General features: G+C 39.1%; 1 protein-coding gene across 1 annotated transcript in view; it reads left to right on the top strand.

Moving 5' to 3' along the window:
• The window catches only part of LOC108292646, a 6,398-nt gene extending 4,069 nt beyond the window's left edge, over positions 1-2,329 (top strand). Inside the window, exon 2 of the mRNA XM_037733163.1 lies at positions 2,090-2,329. The gene's annotated coding sequence lies outside the window, so the exon portion shown is untranslated. The remainder of the gene's footprint in view (positions 1-2,089) is intronic.
• The last annotated feature ends 3,683 nt before the right edge of the window (positions 2,330-6,012 follow it).

The raw sequence follows: 6,012 nt of genomic DNA, 5'->3' as shown, positions 1-6,012 counted from the left end.
CGGCTCACCACAACCTCCGCCTCCTGGGTTCAGGCAATTCTCCTGCCTCAGCTTCCTGAGTAGCTGGGATTACAGGCACGCACCACCATGCCCAGCTAATTTTTTGTATTTTTAATAGAGACGGGGTTTCACCATGTTGACCAGGATGGTCACGATCTCTTGACCTCGTGATCCACCTGCCTCGGCCTCCCAAAGTGCTGGGATTACAGGCTTGAGCCACCGCGCCCAGCCAGGAAAGTTTTAAGTTATCAACCAATCAGGTTTAGCTTAGACTGTGAGGTCCAGCTCCAACCACTGGAAATAGGACACAGCAGTGAGGACCCGATGCATAAAGGATAAATATTTCTGCCTTTCCTTTGTTCAGTGTGCTTTCATGGCAAGATGCTGATGGATAGCATCCTTTCTACAGAAAGTAAAATTGCCTTGCTGAGAGATTCTTTGTTCCAGTTCTGATTTTTCTTTGCAGCACCAAGCATCTGTTTCCAACATTGCATTATAATATGCATTTCAGGCCGGGCGCGGTGGCTCAAGCCTGTAATCCCAGCACTTTGGGAGGCCTAGGGGGGTGGATCATGAGGTCAAGAGATCGAGACCATCCTGGTCAACATGGTGAAACCCCGTCTCTACTAAAAAAAAATACAAAAAATTAGCTGGGCATGGTGGCGCGTGCCTGTAATCCCAGCGACTCAGGAGGCTGGGGCAGGAGAATTGCCTGAACCCGGGAGGCGGAGGTTGTGGTGAGCCGAGATCGCGCCATTGCACTCCAGCCTGGGTAACAAGCGCGAAACTCCGTCTCAAAAAAATAATAATAAAAATAATAATAATAATATGCATTTCATATCAAAATATCTCATGTAATCCATAAATGTACACACCTACTATATACTCATGATAATTTAAAATGTTAAAAAATTAGCCAGGTATGGTGGCACACACCTATAATCCCAGCTACTTGGGAGGCTGAGGCAGAAGGAATGCTTGATCCAGAGAGGTTGAGGCTGCAGGGAGCCATGATCCCACTACTGCATTCCAGTCTGGGCAACAGAATGAAACCTGCCTCAAAAAAAGAAATTAAATAAAAATTTTCCCACAGAGAAAATCTGGGAGTGGATGGCTCCACTAGTGAGTTCCATCAAGTATTTAAAGAGGAAAGGATAATTCTTCAGAAATTCTTTCAGAAAATAGATGAGCGGGAATACTTTCCAACTTATTCTATGAAACCGGTATTATTCTCATACCAGAGCCAGACAAACATCACAAGGGAAAAACAAATAAAACCACACACCAATATTCCTATGCTGTGTAACACCATAGACATAGACACAAAATTCTTAACAGGCTTGAGAACGTTTTTTTCCTCAAACTGGGTTTTGCAGGTGTTTACCCATATGAAAACTTACCAAATTGTTTAAATACATGCAGCTTATTCTATATCGATTATAACTCATTAAAGCTGTTTAAGAAAAATGTTAGCAACCTGAACCTGGCAACGTACAAATAGGATTTTACAACATGGCCAAATGGAATACATACCAAGAATGTTAGATTGATTCAACACTGAAAAACTGTATAATAAAAGACAAAAACTGTATGAATATTTCAATAGATGCAGCAAAAGGCATTTAGCAAAACCAACATCTATTCATGGCAAAACTCTCAAGAATCTAGGAATAGAAGGGAATTTCCTCAACCTGATAATGGGCATTAAAAAAAACACTAGGCCAGGCATGGTGGCTGACTCCTGTAGTCCCAGCACTTTGGAAGTCTAAGGCTGGCAGATCATGATGTCAGGGGTTCCAGACCAGCCTGGCAAACATGGTGAAACGCCATCTCTACTAAAAATACAAAAATTAGCTGGGTGTGGTGGCATATGCCTGTAATCCCAGCTACTGGGGAGGCTAAGGCAAGAGAATCATTTGAATCTGGGAGGCATAGGTTGCAGTGAGCCAAGATCATGCCACTAGACTCCAGCCTAGGTGACAGAGCAAGACTCCATCTCAAAAAAATTTAAAAAAAAAAAATTTTTTTTTAAATCCTAGCTAACATCCTATAGAATGGTGAAAGACTGAATGTTTTTCCTCTATCACAGGAAACAAGCAAGGATGTCTGCTTTCAACATTTCTGTTCAACGTTGTACTGGATGTTCTAGTTGGTGCAGTCAAGTAAAAGAAAAGAGAAGAAAGTATGCAAATTGGAAAAAAAGTAAAACTGCCTTTAGTCACAGATGACATAATCCCATATATAGAAAATTTCAAGGAATCACCAGGTGCTGTGGCCCATGCCTATAATCCCAACACTTTGGGAGGCTGAGGTGGGTGGATCGCAAGGTCGGGAGATCGAGACATCCTGGCTAACACAGTGAAACTCCATCTCTACTAAAAGTATATAAAATTAGCTGGGGATGTGGCACACACCTGTAGTCCCAGCTACTCGGGAAGCTGAGGCAGGAGAGTCACTTGAGACAGAGGTTGCAGTGAGCTGAGCAACAGAATGAGACTCTGCCTCAAAAAAGTAAAAAAGAAAAGAAAAATTCAAGGAATCAATAATAATAAAACTACTGAAACTAATAAATGATATTAGCATGCTCAAAAATTATATGTCTATATACTAGCAATGAATAATCTTAAAATGAAGTTGAGTAAACAATTTCTTTCACACTATCAAAAAGAATAATAGTAATAAATTTAATAAAAGAAGTAAAAATGTGGCTGGTGCAGTGGCTAACGCCTGTAATCCCAGCACTTTGGGAGGCCGAGGTGGGCGAATCATATGGTCAGGAGATTGAGGCCATCCTGGCCAACATAATGAAACCCCATCTCTACTAAAAATACAAAAATTAAGGGCCAGGCGCGGTGGCTCACACCTGTAATCGCAGCACTTTGGAAGGCTGAGGCAGGTGGATCACGAGGTCAGCAGTTCAAGACCAGCCTGGCCAAGATGGTGAAATCCCATCTCTACTAAAAATACAAAAATCAGCTGGATGTGCTGGCAGGCACCTGCAATCCCAGCTACTCTGGAGGCTGGGACAGAGAATTAATTGCTTGATCCCAGGAGGCAGAGGTTGCACTGAGCCAAAATCATGCCACTGCACTCCAGCCTGGCGACAGAGCAAGAATCTGTCTCAAAAAAAAATAAAATTAGCTGGGTATAGTGGCACATGCCTGTAATCCCAGCTACTCCAGAGGCTGAGGCAGGAGAATCGCTTGAAAGAAGAGGTCAGAGGTTCCAGTGAGTCAAGATCGCGCCACTGCACGCCAGCCTGGTGACAGCGAGAGACTCTGTTTCAAAAAAAAAAAAAAGGAAAAATTTGTATATTGAAAAGAACAAAACATTGCTCAGAGATATTAACAATTATTTTAATATATAAATACATTTCATCTTAATGGATTGAAAGGCTGAATACTATCAATATGGCAGGCAATTCACCCCACATTGATCTATAAATTCAATGCAATTCCTGTCAAAATCCCATCGACTTTTTGGTTAAAAATTGGCAAGCTGAACCTAAAATTTATAATGACCTGCAAAGGACAAAGAATAGCAAAATAATTTTGAAAAAGAATAAAGTTGGAAGACTTTCAGTAGTTGATTTTAAATTTACTATAAAGCCACAATGATCAAGATAATGTGATATTAATTAACACAAGGATAAGTAAATAGATCAAGGGAAAATACTTAAGAATCTATAAGGCCGGGCGCGGTGGCTCAAGCCTGTAATCCCAGCACTTTGGGAGGCCGAGGCGGGTGGATCACGAGGTCAAGAGATCGAGACCATCCTGGTCAACATGGTGAAACCCCACCTCTACTAAAAATACAAAAATTCAGCTGGGCATGGTGGCGTGTGCCTGTAATCCCAGCTACTCAGGAGGCTGAGGCAGGAGAATTGCCTGAACCCAGGAGGCAGAGGTTGCGGTGAGCCGAGATGGCACCATTGCACTCCAGCCTGGGTAACGAGTGAAACTCCGTCTCAAAAAAAAAAAAAAAAAGAATCTATAAATACATTCTAACATTTATGGACAATTAATTTTTGACACATTTACCAAGATAATTCAATGATGAATTGAATTATCACTTCTTTGTCTTTAAGAAGTGATTCTGAGCAAATGGATGCCTACACGCCAAAGGAGAAGAAGACTTGCCTTACACATCATACATGAAAATTAGCTCAAAATGGGTCATAGAGCTAAAACTATAATACAATAGAAAACTGCTGTAAATTTGGGTTGGGGTAAAGAGATTCCAGATAGAACAACAAAAGCATGATCCATGAAATAAAAATATTGATAAATTGAACTTTGTCAACAAATAAAAACTTTTCTGTTTCAAAAGACAGTATGAAGAAAATGAGAAGACAAGCCACAGTCCAAAAGAAAATATTTGCAAATCATTTATCTGATACAGGACTTGTATTCAGAACACTTATGACTCAAGAATAAGACAAGCAACACAATTTTGCAAATGAGCAAAAGATCTGAATATATACATTTCACCAAAGAAGATCTAGAAAAGGCTAATAAACACATACAAAGATGGTCAATATCATTATTCATTAAGGAACAGCAAAGTTAACCACAATGAGATACCAGTAAAAACTCATTAGAATGGCTGTAATAAGAAAAACAGACAATACCTAGTATAGGCAAGTATGTGGAGAAACTTGGGCCTTCATGCATTGCTAGTGAGATGTAAAATGGCAGCCACTTTGGAAAACAGTTTGGCCATTATTTAAAAAGTTAACCATAAACTTACCACATGACTCTGCAGTTCTACTCCTAGGTATCTATGGAGTTTTTGTCTATATAAAGTCATTTATGACAATGTTTATAGCAATATTATTTAAAAAGCCAGAAACTGAAAACAACCCAAAATCTCATCAACTGGTGACTGGATAAACAAAAGTGAAAACAAATATCCATTAAATGATGCATGAATATATAAAGGTGGTATTGCCATACAGTGGAATACCATTCAGCATTTAAAAGAGGGCAAAAGTGCTGATGCATGCTACATGAATAAACCTCAAAAACATGATGTCAGGAAGCCAGACACGAAAGTCATCACGTGTATGAATTCATGGATATAAAATGTCTAGAAAATGCAAATTTGTAGAGCAAAAAAATCACATCAGTGTTGCCTAAGGATAGGAGTAGGAGCTGGGATTAACTGTAAATGGGAATAAAGAACTTTGGGGAGGTAATGAAAATGTTCTAGGGCTGCATTGTGGTGATGGTAGTACAATGCTATGAATTTACTAATGTCATTGAATTGAATACTTACATTTGATAAATTTTGTGGAATGTCAATTGTGTTTCAATAAAACTATTTTTTAAAGCCACTGAGTTTGACGGTTGGAAGTAAGAGAGATAAAAGCAGAAATAAATGAGGTTGAAAGCAGAACAACAGTAGAACTAATAAAAACATTTGTTTTTGAAGAACATTAACAAAATAAAAAACAACTAGGTATTCTAATCCAGCAAAAAGAAAATGCAAGCCCTGTTTAATAAATAGTGTTGAGAAAATTAGCTAGTCATGGACAATTAAGTCATGTGCAGGTCATGTGCAGAAAGTCATGTGCAGGAAGCTGAAACTGGACCCCTTCCTTACACCTTATACAAAAATTAACTCCAGATGGATTGAAGATTTAAACATAAGAACTAACACCATAAAAACCCTAGAAGAAAACCTAAGCAACACCATTCAGGACATATGCATAGGCAAGGGCTTCATGACTAAAACACCAAAAGCAATGGCAGCAAAAGCGAAAATAGACAAATGGGATCTAATTAAACTTAAGAGCTTCTTGTGCACAGCAAAAGAAACAATCATTAGAGTGGAACGGCTACTAACAGAATGGGAAAAAATTTTTGCAAATTACCCATCTGACAAAGGGCTAATATCCAGAATCTACAAAGAACTAAAGCAGATGTACAAGAAAAAAAAACAAACCCATTCAAAAATGGGCAAAGGATATGAAGACACTTTTCATAAGAAGACATTTATGCTGCCAACAAA

This window comes from Cebus imitator, unplaced genomic scaffold (genome assembly GCF_001604975.1).
Source record: "Cebus imitator isolate Cc_AM_T3 unplaced genomic scaffold, Cebus_imitator-1.0 Scaffold497, whole genome shotgun sequence".
NCBI lineage: Eukaryota > Metazoa > Chordata > Mammalia > Primates > Cebidae > Cebus > Cebus imitator.
This window is presented reverse-complemented; position numbering and strand designations above follow the sequence as displayed.